The 15,798-nt window shown below is 38.7% G+C and overlaps 1 protein-coding gene across 1 annotated transcript in view; it reads right to left on the bottom strand.

The window, feature by feature from the left end:
* diaph2 (diaphanous-related formin 2) overlaps positions 1 to 15,798 on the bottom strand; it is a 191,244-nt gene that overhangs the window by 136,081 nt on the left and 39,365 nt on the right. The gene's annotated exons all lie outside the window — the stretch shown is intronic.

Here is a 15,798-nt window from a genome sequence, read left to right as displayed (position 1 = left end):
GCCCCACAAAGGCAACTGTGCTAATCGGCACTTACAAGTGGTGATATAGCTCATTTATTTGGGCTTAAGATATATCCCTGCAGCTCTTTGATTTGTTTTGTTTCCAAAACTACAAACACAATCTTACTGCCAATATCCGTAACTCACCGCATGTGATCAGAATACAATGTGTCAAATACAGCCCTTAAAAGACAACTTCATCATCTATTCACAGTAAATTAACTCAGTGTCAGAGACAGCCCCAAATATCTGGTGCACTATCTGACAAATAGGTTTTCTGGCTTGGTTGTCACCCAAGCAGAGGAAGAAAAAGTAGGTGCAGTCATTATGGGGTCCAAATCAATAAAAAGGAACCTAAACGTGCAGCAGGGTAGCTCCCTGCAAGGAAAGGTCAGAGCACTTATTTTCCACCTTGGGACTCTCCATTTCTTTTATTTGTTAAAAAAAAAAAAATAAATGGCTCAAAAATATTTATAGCAGGAATACCACAAAGAAATGCACACAATGTTTTAATAAAAAATAATAATGTAAGGAATATTATTCAGAAACAAAAACTAAATTCAAGAATTGAGGCAGACTTGATAGGTACAAAGCGGGACAGAAACACTAAAGAAAATAAATCAAATAAAAATGTAATAGTTAATGGAATGACCATGGTTGTCCAAGGCACTTTATCCACAGAATGTAAAATTATAGAAAATTAATTAAGTGTAGTGCAATTATCGTTGGCTGCCTCAAAATAATTAAAGATGACAGGTAGCCGACTACCACATGAATAAGACAGCTATTTTATCATTATTTGTTTTGATGTTTCTTTATTATCGAGTGATAAAGCAAAAATGCTTTAACTGAAGCAAGATGAATCATACTAGCAATACTAATAATACATGTGTGCAACAGGTATTGATCATTTTTGATTAGATTGTTTTTCTTTTTTTATATCATATCAAAGATTAGTTGGTGTGAAGGTGTGTTTCCATCACAAAAAGTATGGTGTTCAATAATGTGTTGTCTTTACTGTTTCTCTCAGTTAATACCAAAGCGCAATTTGGCCCTAAAAAGCAATTCTTCTTCTGTGATGCAGCAAATTCTACAAAACTACATGATGGCACCTTCGTGTCCAGTTTAACCAAATTAACTTTAAAACACTCCAAGCAAAAAATAAATAAACAAAAAAAGGCTAACTTTCGACCTGCAAAAAATCCAATATAGGGCAGCTGAGCTCTTCATTAAATAGGCTAAGAATAATATGCTTTTCTTTTTTACTACAGCCATAAAGAGAAAATGTGTAAATATTGCCTCAACACCCAATTGAATTATATGCCTACTTTTGCAGTAAGACGTAAGATACTGAAAAGGAAACAATTCCCATCACTTTTTCAGTACCTATATTTTCATCTGCTTCACCACACGGTCTCCCTGACCTCCAGAAACAAACTACAGACAGTAAACCATGACCCTGTCCCACAAAAGAGTCCTGGGACCACATCAGCACTGACACTCGGGCGGCAGAAATACAACCGTAGAGGAAGGATGCTAGCCACTGGGAGAAAGCGAGTTGTGCCCTGAAGGCTCACGAAAAACGGTCAGCCACAGCTTTAAACAAAAGACACCTATGAGAGAAAGATAACGTGAGATCCGTCAGATGGAGGCTCACAAATAGAGTATGCAATGTGGACCAATATACAAAGCATTATGAGAGTCTGAGTTCTAAACTAATGGGCACATACACAATCTCGCCCTGCCTTTTGACCAGAGCCGAGCGCCTCATCTCCTGTCGCTTATTGAATCCCCTATTTGTCGATAACAGTATTTCCTGCCAAAGAAAATAGTGTGGGGGGGGGCAATTACTTTAGGGAGCCTGTCAATTTCATTTTGCTGGGTTAGGGCAAGATTGAGGCACATTCTATCCTCCCACATAAAGGTCTCCCTTGTGTATGGCACAGGGCGTGACAGAGAGCAGTGCTATCTCTGGAGGGCAGGGCAGAGAGACAACGCCAAAGGGACTGCACCTCAACATGTCATCTTCACCTGTAATGAGGCCATAACAAGCTGGCGACGCACTCGGTGCCCAGTGCTCGGCACATTTGGGCAGACTGATCGATGCATTATTCAGCATCTCTGTCAGCTTGCTGGGGGGAAAAAAAAACAGATGGTGACAATGTGTCTCGTCTGGAAGCTGCTACAGCGGGTTTTTTGCCTCTTCTATTCTTAACATTTTCTCGCTTTGAAAAATATGCACTTGCACCATTTGTCGACAACAGTGATTTACTCACAATGCGTTTAGTTATTATTCAGTAATGAAATGTTATGGTCTTGAATCCGATGCGAGGATTTTAGAATTGTGAATGTGAGTGGGGGCGAGGTGACTTGTTTATTTTAAATGATACCTGCAAGGTGTAAAGCACAAAACTTTAACTGCTTTATGTGCATAGTATATAATTGGAGTATTCCCTGTGTTCACAACAAGAATATTAAAAACTGACAATGATGCTTGCCCTTATGTAGCCACTCCACTCCATATCCATATTTGAGTCGAGTATACTGGTGGATTTCCAGGTTCATGCACAGTACAAAAACATGTATTGACTCATCCATCCAAATAAAATAAATGAATAGAACAACAGAGTATTTTAAGGTGTTTAATCCCATTGAGCATCCTTTAATGGGGATGAGAATGCTCTCATTTCATTTGCCACCTTCCAATTGCAGGATCTGACTCACTCGGTTGGAGATCTCATTTATGGCAAGATGCCATTGAGTGTGACACATAGGATAAAATCATGATAAAATTATTAACAAAGTCTATTTCTAATACTTACAATAATCCCATTTTAGCTATTGCTCCCTCCCATTATTGTAGCCTTAGCCTGTCCATGTTAAATAAATAAAAGCAATGTTTACATTTAGCCCCATCTTAAATTGGCTGGGCATTTGTGGCAGCAGTGAGAAAAGGTCAGCGGGAACACGGATCAGTAAAGATGGTGGCTGGCTGGACAATGACTTTTCCCTAGCTTTCCTACTTTAAAGGACAGAGACCTGCCACCAGAAGATAAGACATTTCATCTCGCCACCAATGCACATGGCTCCCAGCTCAGTGGGGGGATTTCCCAACAGACCATGCACCCAAGCCCTTCTTTCACCAATCATTGCATGTTTTTTTTCTTCCCTCCAAGACCCTGTCATATCTGGCAGACAGTTTCTGACTATGTCCACAGTGAGGTGTTTTTTGAACCCCGGGTGACAGTAGTCTATCTAAATGTACCAGCACTTCTTTGTTCTTATTTCATTTTTCTTCAGTGTTTTGCAGACTGAAATAAATGACAGTGTTTTGCTGTGTTAAAGGAGGCCCACTGATAATGCCAATGCAATTAAGGTCACCCACATTTAGAAAAAAAATCAGGTTGGTAGTGTTACATGACACCACCAGCCAACTGAGTGTGAAGGGGGGGACTCAATTGAAAACAATGAAACAATGCCCGGAAGACTTTATAAGCAAGTGTTTGTCCTTTTTAATGTGTTTATTGTGGGATTGTAGAAGTGTCAACAATCACAAAGATATTAGATATGTCTGTCACAATTTATTTCAAGAGGAAAAGTGCTATTGCTCGTAAAGACCAATCCCAGATGGGCAGGTGCATACATCTTCTATATTTGTTATATGCCAATCCTACTATCTCCAAAGTGTAAACCTGAATGTTGAATTTATGTTTTGTTGATGTGAGACGCGAAGTGTTTGTCCCCAATTTACTTGGCAGCTTAAAAAAGGCTACTTTGAAGCAATTTCATTTAACTGTATCCTTTCAGCACACAAAACCACAACCTGAAAGCCAAACAAAAGACAATTTATCTTTGTAAAAGACGGCATTATAAATAGAAAGCTCTATTTTGATGAAAATTGTACTTTTGAACCATCTCCACTTCACGGTAACAATTTGTCAACGAAACAATCATAGACTTTAATATAAAGCTCTTGCTATTATTAGCTTAGATAAACATGATGAATTGTACAGCATAGTATCATTTTTAAAATCCAAACATAAAGTCATAAGTATCTTTGAGAATATTCAGTTTCTTTGTAGGGATTATTTATGGTATTGCAGCCACATTGAAACCATTAATAAAAGAAACGAGTGATGCTAAATAGTCGAGACGTTTGATGATTTGCAATAACGCATAAGATTATGAATAATTCACTGCTGCAAGGTCAAATCTTAAATAGATTAAATAACTGTTCCCTCTCAAAGGGAAATTCCCGTACGCAATTCCACTTCCCCTGACCCACACGAGACAGTTCAAGCTTCTGGCAAAAGACACACACAAGAAAAAAGGACAACAAACATGTCCAACCCGACTGGCTGCGACCCAGATGAGGAGGCCAAGGAGAGGCCATACCAATAGACCTTGTCAGCACGCTTCTCTGGCATTAATCCCGCTTGTGGTTGACCTTCAATGCAGCAGCAGCACCACCATTTGAAGCTGACTCAAAAATGTTTTAGTAAAGTTGAATCCCATTATATGTTTTATAGTATGAAAAACATAGATAATGATTGACATTGCCGAACACTAAACAAGGTATTAAATCCAGTGGAATTTACGTTAATTATAGCATAAAGGCTTTGAATATGATATTATTTCGGATTTTCACACATATTAGACCAGTGCCAAGACCAAAAGAAAATAATTGAAAAATATATACATATAGACAAGGGCGGCCCGGTGAAGCGAGTGGTTAGCGTGCCGGCCTCACACCTCCGGGGCCGTGGGTTCAAATTCAGGTCACGTCCACCAGTGTGGAGTTTCCATGTTATCCCCAGACCTGTGTGGGTTTCCTCCGGGTACTCCGGTTTCCTCCCACATCCCAAACACATGCATGGTAGGCTGATTGGACACTTTAAAAATGATTAGATCAAGTGATGTGACTTCAATGGATTAAGACTACACACCAGAGGATACATTTTGTCAAAGTTAAAGTACATTTTTCCCATGTTTTATATTTGCCCTGAAGTGTGTATACTGTTTTGCTTTGTTTCTATTACTGCATGTTATAATGTATATATAGGATATGTTATAAGAATATGACAAGGTGTGAAAGCACATTAAAAAAATGATTGCATTTTGTGTATATTGTGGAGATAACACAATGTAAAGGCTGTGTGGGGCTGTAACCCGGGACTGTTGACTGAAAGGAATTAATGAGCACAGAGACAACTGATGCATTGTGGGTAGAGCTGGTGTCGAGTTTTGACAGAAATAATATAAGATTAGATTTATCTCGTTCTGCCGCATTGTTTTCCATCATGATTGAGTCAAGAAATTCAATGAAAGACCAGTGGAGCGCTCGTAATATTTGTAGTGAGGCTCTCATAAGATACTACAAAAAAATGTGTTAGTAAAAAAAATATAGGTGTGTCTATATGACATTTAATAAACAAGGGACATTAGCGCCTAATACTATGAAGTGAATGTCCAACATGAGACAATGGAAGAGCCACTATAACACATTATGATGTTTTTGTGGACATACATATGAGGGGGTGTATGAGGAAGCACTTCTGGAGTACTTACTCTCACTGCTGAATTTCAATGACTCCCTATAAAAGATAGAAGCAACTCACTGTCAAGTAAGAGAGTGCAGGGGGAAGAAGTGTAAATAAAATTGAGAGCGCACTTCCTGCGGAGAAATGTGTTTATTTGTAGCAGTGTGACAAAATGAAATACTTGGGCCGACTGACTAGAGATGAGGAAAAGGAAATATTTTAATGTGAAAATGACACAACAATATGACACATAGTGGAGTCTCTGAAGTCTGCTACAATTCAGTACATGATTGTGGTTTTTCCACTTTGGATGTCAAGCACTACTGTTGTGTCAACAAAATCTATACAAAAAGACAAAGGAGAAAATATAATCCCTGGTGAGCTACCAAATTGCTTTACCAATTGTTCAATACATATCGGAATTATCTGGGTTAAACTCAACAGTATGTATATGACTGAAGGGATTTTAACGTTATGCTTCCTGTGCCCTATCTAGACATTTACGTGTGTTTGTTTAAGTAAAAAGAGAAAAAGAAAATGAAGGGATAAAAAAGGGGTTTGCCATTCGTAAAAAAAACAAAGTACCAAGACAATGAAGGCTTTTCTCTTTGTTCTGTCAAACTTCCTCTGAAAGAGACAATTGCCTGTGGCAAGTAAAACAACGCCACAGGCAAGGCAATAAAACATACAACATCCCCAATCGGGCCAGTATATGAAAAAAATATGATGAATGATTTTTCATATTATAACGTCTCAAAGAATGACGTTTAACTTTAGTTGCTTCTTTAAGTTTGTTTGATCCCAAGAACACAGCTACTGTGGGTCTCATCCGACAGCAAAAAAACAGGCATCATCCAGTGCTGGAAGGAAGTCACAGTTTTACAAATCAAAACTAAATCTCAAGTCTCGGCCCTCAAGTCCCAAGTCAAGATTGACGACGGACAGTTGAATGGCAAAAAAAACATGTATGAATCTTTTGTGCAGCAGATAAGAAAAAGGCATGTTCACACTTGAACTGCCTTTTCATTTTTCCAGCAGCAATGATTTTACTTTCTTCAAAGTTTAGTTTGTGTGCCATCATTATAATTGGTCGATTCAGGCATTCATCTTCCCAGTCGTTTAATCTTACAAGGGTGGGAGGGGTGCCAAAGCTGTGGGCAAACAATAGTCTGTGTCGGTTTTTGGAAACCCATCAATGAAAAAAATGGTAGATTTTTTTTGCAATCATCTTTCACTTTCCCCCATTCTGACAGGAGATTTTGAATGTTTACATCCCCCACATGAACAGCTTCTTTATTTGACATAGGATTGTTCGTCCGCAGCTTCAAGCTACAAGTCAATTCTTAACTGCAAGTAATAGGAAACAGCACTTTCCATTGACAGATGACTGCTATCCTGAAAGATACACCAAAATATTTTTACCTTTTGACGCAATAGAATGTTCAATTGTTTCCTGAATTTCAAGTCAAAGCAGAGCCACCTCACCTCTCCCCAACATCCTTCAAGCGCTTTGGATCCAGGGATATGAATACAAGAAGAACTAAGCAGGTTAAGTCACACAGGATCTCATTTAGGTTTTCACTTTGGTCTGAGCTACATTGATTGCAATGTGAAGGCTTAATGAACTCTCGCCTCTAGCTCTGGGAACCTGGGTATGAAATCTAAAAGCTATAACTACACACAGGAAGTTTGGAGAGGCACGATGAAGTACAGGGAAAAACAATGCTTAAGCCGAGGTTTAATGAGGATGTGTACTGGCTTCAAATTTATTAGAAGATATCTTTTTGCCCTTCCTCTGCCCTTTTCATTCAGCACTGAAATCTTACAAGATACTGCAATGCAACTTTTTTTTATCATGGCCAAAGGTCCAGGGTTTAATCTCTCAAATTCCATCTTCAGAAGATTGCTTCTTTAAGAGACCATCACTTAATATCATTCTCCAGACGTAACTATCAATAGTCACTGTTATTGTAGTGCCTGGTAAATGAGCTTTGCAATTAAAAGATAAATAAATTGAATTATTAACTAGCATTTGTGCTTAATAGCCACTCATGGTACTTTTTTCCTACAGGACCAGAATCCCAAAACCAGGAAAAAAAAAAAAAAAAAAACACATCTTGTAGCTTTAACCAATCAAACTAGTGCTAAATTGTTCATAGTATTTGTAGGATTTCAACAATTATCTTCTAAGATTTTTCATGTAATTAAATAAAAATGATTTCATTTTCTGTACTAAATATTATGCATGTTATATTTACTCACAGTTGAGTACAAATTCAGATCGGTCCAATGACAACTGACAAGGATCGAATCATTTTTTTTCCTCGCAAAAACACAGTTTGCAGTAGAAGAACTGCTTGAAAATATTCCCAGCACCAACGTCGCTCCACTACAGGAGCAGACATGACAACATAAAGTCGGAGAAAGAGGAGGGCTTGCATTCAAAGAAATAATGACACCGGGGGTACCGGCGAACAGTCGTTTCGTGTTCACCATCAGTAATTGGAGAAAAGGCTGCCAAAATTGTGCAATAAATAAAAAGAGAAGGAATAAGATGCAGGGTGACTGAGGACAAAAAGGAGGCTCAGGTAAACAGGCAATGATGTTAATGATGTTCAACCAATGCCGTCGATCGTTTTATGAAATTTGAATGATGCGGTGAAGCACGATTACGACAAGTTTGGTCCTTGAAGAATTCTGGTAAGCCTTGCCAGGAGCATAATGGCTTTGTGCGGGTGCTTGTGAGTGAAGATCGAATCCACAATTTGTATTGCGAATGAGAGGAAGTAAACAAGAATGAAACTAAATGAATAAATGTGCCCACATATTAATATGTACATGAAAGCCTACATTGAAAGGAGGAATTCCATCATCTGATGTGGCCATTAACTTTTCAGTGGTCAGTCGCCGTATGCTTCTAATGTCCGAACTTTTATCACCACCTATAACAATAGACACGTTTCCTCTCTTCTTGGCTGCCGGTGCAATAAATAGGGGCTCCTATTGTCTGACGCTAGACAGTCGGGAGAGAAAAAATATTATCGAATAAATCTATTCTCTTGAAAAAGCCATACCGAGAGATTAGACAGAAACTCGGATAGATCAGGGTCACAGGGGTAAACACTTTTCAGCAGATTCCCGTTTAGGTTAAAAAAAAAAAAAACATGATACAATAACAATTCACCATCAAGAGACAGGCAGCCTTGTTGGACATGGTATCTATTTGAAAATAGGGCTCAAGCAACAACTGCTTTTGTAATTAATTCATCTTATATTTTGAGGAAACTATTTATAGGATATTTCGGGGAAATAAAGGATCTCAGAAACCTGTTTTTTTTGGGTGGGAGAGTGGAGATGCCATGGTAGTGATGCCTTCCCTGACTGTCCCCTACACAATATTTGACAGGTATGACCTTTTGGCAATGCTGGTGGCGACCACTAACGTCACCATACGCTAGGCCTGGATTTGTCACAATCTCTGAGGATTGTGGCACCGTGCACGGGTGCACACAGTTAGGCTTTCTTCAGCATGGCCCAAAGGCCCGCTATGAAAAATAGAGCACCTAATGCCTTAAGATAGACCCATTCATCAAAGACACGAGAAGGGCCCTTTTGCTTGGATACTTTGTGTGCTGACTTCCCTTCCAGACTCCATTCAGGATGACGATGCAGAAACAACTCACTTATTGGAGTGTAATAAAAGAGGGATTGAGAGTTATAATATTACCGCTGTAAAAATTTAATTATCCTACACCTTTTCAGAAAGAGTTTCTAACCATTTTACAACCATTGGTATACTTTAGAGCTTTCATGTTAGGACGGTGATATCACAAGCTCAACTGTTGAATACAAGCTTTGCTTACATTGGCCATCTCTTGGACGACAATTACAAAGAGACCTGTGAGAATAGCAGAATGGGGACAGAAAAATACCCTGGGAAACAGTCGCCATGCCAACCAGCCACAAAGCAGCCGGACCAGTTAACCTATTCAGTGAACTGCTACACCCAGGGGTATGGCTTGGTAATGACATATCTTCCTGCACATCTTCGGCTCCATCCCACTACTCTTCTCTGTTGATCTTTCTGGGTTACCCAGGGATGCTCAAGTTGGGCAATGCCGATCAGTGTGTACTCATGTTGAAACATTGCAGAACAAAGTGAAACTGGAATTTTTTCACTTATTCAGATTACACCTGAGCCAACGATAGGAAGGCACAATACTAGAAGGAGGCTGCTAACGGAAATATCAATAGATTAAAGGTCACATATTCTGCGACAGCCACTAGAATTGGAAGAAATTGTAATATGGCAAACCTGGGAAAGTAGAGATGTTGGCGCCTCACAAACGCAGTGTAAAGATAGTGTCATGGCGAGCACTGCCAACTTTCTTATACATTTGAAAGATCTAAAGAAACCACTGAAAACAGAAATACCTATGCGTTAGGTAGAGGTGTGGCGTCTAGACCAATTGTGACATTATTTGACCTGGCTGGTATAAATGCTGAAGCCAATATGATACTGTAGCTTAGATTGGAAAGGGGGGCATAACTAGGTCTTAACTTCAAAAAACACATCACGTCACTTCCGCAACACAAAGGCTTCAGGTGGATCTTGAGGACAATGCCTCCCTTAATTCCAACATGTATCTACTCAAATCTATGTGTCAGATCCTCATCCTTCCCTGTTTTAGATGGCCTCAGAACTGCTCGAGCCTCTGTTATCTGGAGTTTGAATACAAAAAGTAATGTGTTGAAAATAAGGCAATCATTTAACAATGACCGGTCAGAACGGTACAACCATCCTTTCTCGTCTACGTGAATAAGCTAAAAGAAGAAATCAAAGGTGCAATGAGTAATTAGAATCAACAAAGCACGTTGCTTTTCATGTGTCAAATACATCTGCTTGTTTAGATGACTGAGCATTGCATCAGGCATGCAGATTGTGTTTGTGCTTTGTTGTGAGCCCATGCAGCACTGTAGTTATGCCCAAGGGCTGGAGATCTTGGAGTGGGGGTAAAATTTCATTTGAAAACAGGGTTTAGTAGCATATATGCAGTTCTGATGTAGATACCTCAAAGCAGAAAGGTTGTTTTGTTTTGACAATACATAATTAAAGATGAAACCAACTATACTTTCCATTGCATTATTACACACAAATGAATGTATCGCAAGCAAAATGTTTTAATAAAATTTGCAATTATGATATCTTGGATAACCGAATAAAAATGCTGTAAAATGTGAATGTCATTTCTGCTCCGATTAAGAGCTTTTTATTTTAAACTTAAACGTTAGTGTCTACATTTTATTGTCAAAAAGCAAGGAAAACTAAGAGAACAAAGAAACTGCCATTTCTAGCGGTATAATATGGAACAGCCTTAATCACACCCTGTCATAACAATCCCAAGATACCTCGAAAATAAAGATGACATTGGGGAATAGTAAGTGTGGGGCTTGAGGCAATATTTATATATAGTTTTGTGAAGACGTTTTAGTTCGTATTCTGACAAAAGGGTTGTGTAAGAAGTGAGTAAGCATTAAATGTCATGCTAAAGTTCTGACACTGCATAAGATCCTACTTTTGTTAGGTTATGTAATGCTACAAAATAAGGCCTAAAATTGTTTGATTTAATCGGGAAAGTCAGGAAAAAAAATTGTTGCGATAACTGGTTTCTACAAGAAGCACGAAAAAAGGTTAACATCTTCCAAATGTATCTTCAAAATGAACTTTTAGCAGCTGGCCATGAATGAAGATGGATAATTTGATCGGAAAATGACTACTTCTGCAAATTGTGTGGTGACGGCAAGTAATGATTTTTGGGGGAGAGAAAACTTTCTGTTCTGCCTGAAAATGAATAGAAGTGAAAAGAAGGATTTTGCCATAAAATGTCCTCAATCAAAGACTTTACTGCTCTGAACTCATACATTGTCAGGTGGTGCTCTAAATGATAGTGTGGAAAATGTGAAAGGAAAACACATCACAACAGTTACAATCAACAGAGTAGCTCTCAAGCCAGTGGGAGTAACTTCGTAAAGAGCAATGCCACTTAGAACGGCTGTAGCTTTAGCTGGCGAAGCAATGGCAAGCCAGATGTAATCAGAGGCTACTGAGCACCACCGCCCTGCTTTGAATTCATCTTTCACGGGTCACGAGCAGCACACTACACAAGCCAAGCTCAAAGTCAATATTAATGAGAGGAGACACGCTCCAAATGGAGCTGGTGACAGCAGCCTTCCTCGCCACTATCTGCCCATCAGCCGGCGAACGCGGCCGCGCCGGAGATGAGGTTTCAAACAAATGCGCCGAGCGAGTATGACTTGCCTGTCGCTGCATCTACAAATACCTCAGAGAGTTGTCACAATAATGGAATTTTTGTTTGGAGGGATAGTGGTAGAAGTGGAGGACGAAGCAGATAAACAGGAATACGGGCTAAGCTGTCAGTACTGATATGAAATGGGACAGAAGATTATCAAATCTAATTCTACAAATGGTGAAAAGATGTCAGTGACGCAATGATATGTTCTTTTATTGCAAATCGGGGGCAAGTAATTATCAAATATTAATATTACACTCCGATCCGATTGATTTTCTGCTTGTTTCTTGGCTGTTAGTGTGCATAAAAGAATAGGCTTAAAACCAAATGCTACAGATTTTTCTATTATTATAACAAGTTTGTATTTTCACATCATTTATCAGCAACATTCACATTCCGTTAACTCTGTCTGCGTGCTAAATTCACACTTAAATCTGCAGAACAATAGAAAATGAAACTTTTATTGTTATCAACAGTTAGTTCTGCTACACTGCTTGACATTTCTTGACTATAAAAGATACTAACAGTATTTTATGCATTTCTCTCTCAAAAAGACTTTTAGTGGAGTTTGCAGGGTGTTTTTTAATATTAATTTCATTAGTTTAAAAACAATTCTAATGCTGCAGTTTAAGACTGGTTAGCACAACGGCCTTACAGTTCAGAGGTCATAGGTTGATTTATGCTTATTTGTTATTTGTTTTGTTAATTGTTATTTATTTTTAAAATCTCTATTTGTCTTATAAAACTAATAGCACAAGTGGCATCTACGGGGTGTATAATCAAAACTTTAAAGAAAAGTGCATCCACATTCAGAATAGGGAATACCATTACCTCAGTAAGCCAAAAACAAACATCATATTCATAAGCCAACAATAGAAGCAAGTCCTGTGGTAGGTAACATAGACCCATATAAGCCTCATCAAACATTCCAGACAATGCTCGCCTCTTTATTGGGCAGACATAATGTGTTTGATAGCATTGTAAATGCACACACAATTGCTCGTGTTTGGTAAAATACAAACAATGTAAGGCCGTACACTCAACACCAAACACTGTCCAATTAAAGTCAAGCATCCCATCATCCTCTCCTGACCTTTTTTTTAAAACTGATGAACAACAATTGGAAATTATAATGAAGACTTTGAGGAATTTCTGACATTTGGGAGCTTTTCTGTATTTTCCCAACCGGAGTCAAGTGTTCCCAAGTGCAAACCACCTAAACTTCTCAGTGGCAACACCCACAATAGCAACTGTTAATCTTATGCAGAGTTCCTTTTTTTACACAGAACGGGGGGGAATTACAATGGCAAATAAACAAGTGCATGAATATTAATGTCACACTTAGCAACAGAACAGGACTTGACCTTCACAACCACGCCATTGTTTGTTGACGGAGAAGTGCGATGGATTTGTGATGAGAGGGTTGGGGTATGAATTAATGGCTTTTTAATATTGGATCACATTGTGGTGCTCTTGTTGAATAATGGCCATGAAAAACGATTAAAAGGTTCAAATTAATGGTATAATGTCGGCTGAACAAAATACTTACAAAACAAAGTCTTTTCATACTCTGGAGTCAACTATTTATTTTACTTATATTATGCATTCTAGACAAATCAAGACAAATATTAGGGGGTCAAATGTGTTGTGAATCATAAGTACGTCGACTCATATTTTAGAGACTTTGGATGGAATATTGATCAAGTCAATAAATAGAAAAATGGAAGCCTTTTTAATTCATGTTGCTATGCATCTCGATTAACTTTTGTCACTGGCTGAATCAGTCATTTGACAAGCTATTGATCTAAATGTCGATATAGAGCTCCAATGCAAGCCTCAAAATTGCCAGCCACTTGAAAACTTCGATATTTTCGCAATACATGCTCAGTTATGGCCTAAATCGAGCTGAAGGGCTGCAGGGGAATAAAAGCAATGCTTCCTTCCAGATTCACTAAACTATGGAATATGATCTGCGATTTTAATTGGCACTACACAGTGTAAGCTCCCATCTTGCTGCTCGATGGATACTCAATTTGTGCACAGATTCCAATTTAAGAAAACCCCAAAACCATTATGAGCTACATGGATTGGAAAAGAAGACAGGTGGCTGCAGTGTAGTAGATCTTTTGAGACTTGTCACGGTGTTCCAGTTTATGAGCTCATGACAGGCGACACACACCCATCCACATCAAAGTTTATTACACTTCATCACCTCACCACCTGCAGCGTAATGACATTTAGCCAATCCTATATATTAAAAAAAAATACATCCCAAGAAGCCCGTAGGTATAAATCAATGTTTTCCCACCTCTTCAGCTGCTGCTCACATTTATTATTCACGCGTCTCCATCATAATATATGAGATGCGCGGGAGGCACAGGTATGCGGGTACCAAAAATCGAGTTTGGGAGTGCAAATAAAGGTTGAGAGGACACACAAAGCAACATATGACCGTAACACTCACGGTTCAATGCATGTGACACTGAGCATTGGTGCTGACAAATGCCAGAGAAGATGATTTAACGATTGGAAACAAAGTATACTTGTGGTGTATTGTAGGCTGCATTGCTTATATTCATATATGAAAAAAATAAGCATTTAAGATGTTGTATAGGCACAGCCATAATATGAAAATGGTTTGATGAGTGCTTCTTCATCTAGTCAGTGACTGCCCTCTAGAGGAGAACTACATTGAGAACAGAAATTGGAGTCTCAAGAAAAGAAAAATACAAGATTTGTCATTGCTATGAATGTGAGTGTGAAGGTGTTTTTGCTTAGGTGTGCCCTGTGATTGGTCCAGGATCACAAAGTGAATTGAAACATATAGTAATAATACATTTTAAGGAAAAGACATTGCAAATTTAGTTCTACTGTAAACAATGTGTGATATGGATCCTCTTGCAGTTGAAGTAAACAAGAAAGGATCTGAGAAAATTTTATTCTACTTGAATTTGATCACTGCTTGCCTGCCTTACACACAAAGTTACTTGCAAAATAGCTATGAATAAACCATTATGATTACCCCCATTGTCTTACTCCAGAAATAAATGTTAAGTGAGTGTACTGGAGATCCAACAAAATGTGTTTCATATAATATTAACTAGAATGGATTTTTGTTGTTGTGATGGAGCCTTGAAAAGTGATTCATGAACCCTATGCATTATATCTCATTTTCAAATATGTGTTCCAATAACAAATCAGTCAAACTGGAAGGATGCTAAATCCTAACAATAATTATATCAATTTTGAAGTGGCGGCTGCCGTGTGACTGAGGTCATCATTGCGAGGAATACTACAAATTCATAGCCAGCTATTGTTTGGCACTGGCAAAACTAAAATTGCATGTCTTTCAGCCCAAGCAATTGACTGAATTGCTCTATTTGTTGCAAAACTGCACGAATGGAAGTCGTGAGCACAAAATGAAATTGTTGACGAACAAGGAACTCAGCTTATTGACAGCATTGCAGAAACGGTACGCGCACAACGCGAACGTTTCTATCACGCCGAAGATGGAAGGGAGTGAGACACATATTTCTCTATTCCCAATAGGTTAAACAATAGCAGGTGAAGTGCCTTTCCTGCCGCTGCATATCAAGAAAGAAAAAAGCCTGCGACTGCACGAGTCCTTTGAATGAGCTCTTGAAAGAAAACAGTCTGTTTCTTGTCATGGCATACATGGTGAAATTATTAGCATTATTCACAGCGCTGAGAGAAGTGAGGCGGGGAACGATAAATACTTGAGGACTCCATCTAAAAGGGGAAATATGTTGTGACCCTTTGTGTGGAACTGCATTGCAATTTTCCTGCCCGATGAAAACTGGAAGGAAATTTGTTTTGGAGTGAAGATGGTAAGGGAAGTGCAACTTAACCATTTGCAAGTGTGCACTACTATATTCTACAAGCACACCATTTTGCGGTTGCCTTGGCCCTTAACATTTGTAATATGT

Source organism: Stigmatopora nigra, chromosome 14, assembly GCF_051989575.1.
Source record: "Stigmatopora nigra isolate UIUO_SnigA chromosome 14, RoL_Snig_1.1, whole genome shotgun sequence".
In the NCBI taxonomy this organism is placed as follows: Eukaryota; Metazoa; Chordata; class Actinopteri; order Syngnathiformes; family Syngnathidae; genus Stigmatopora; species Stigmatopora nigra.
This window is presented reverse-complemented; position numbering and strand designations above follow the sequence as displayed.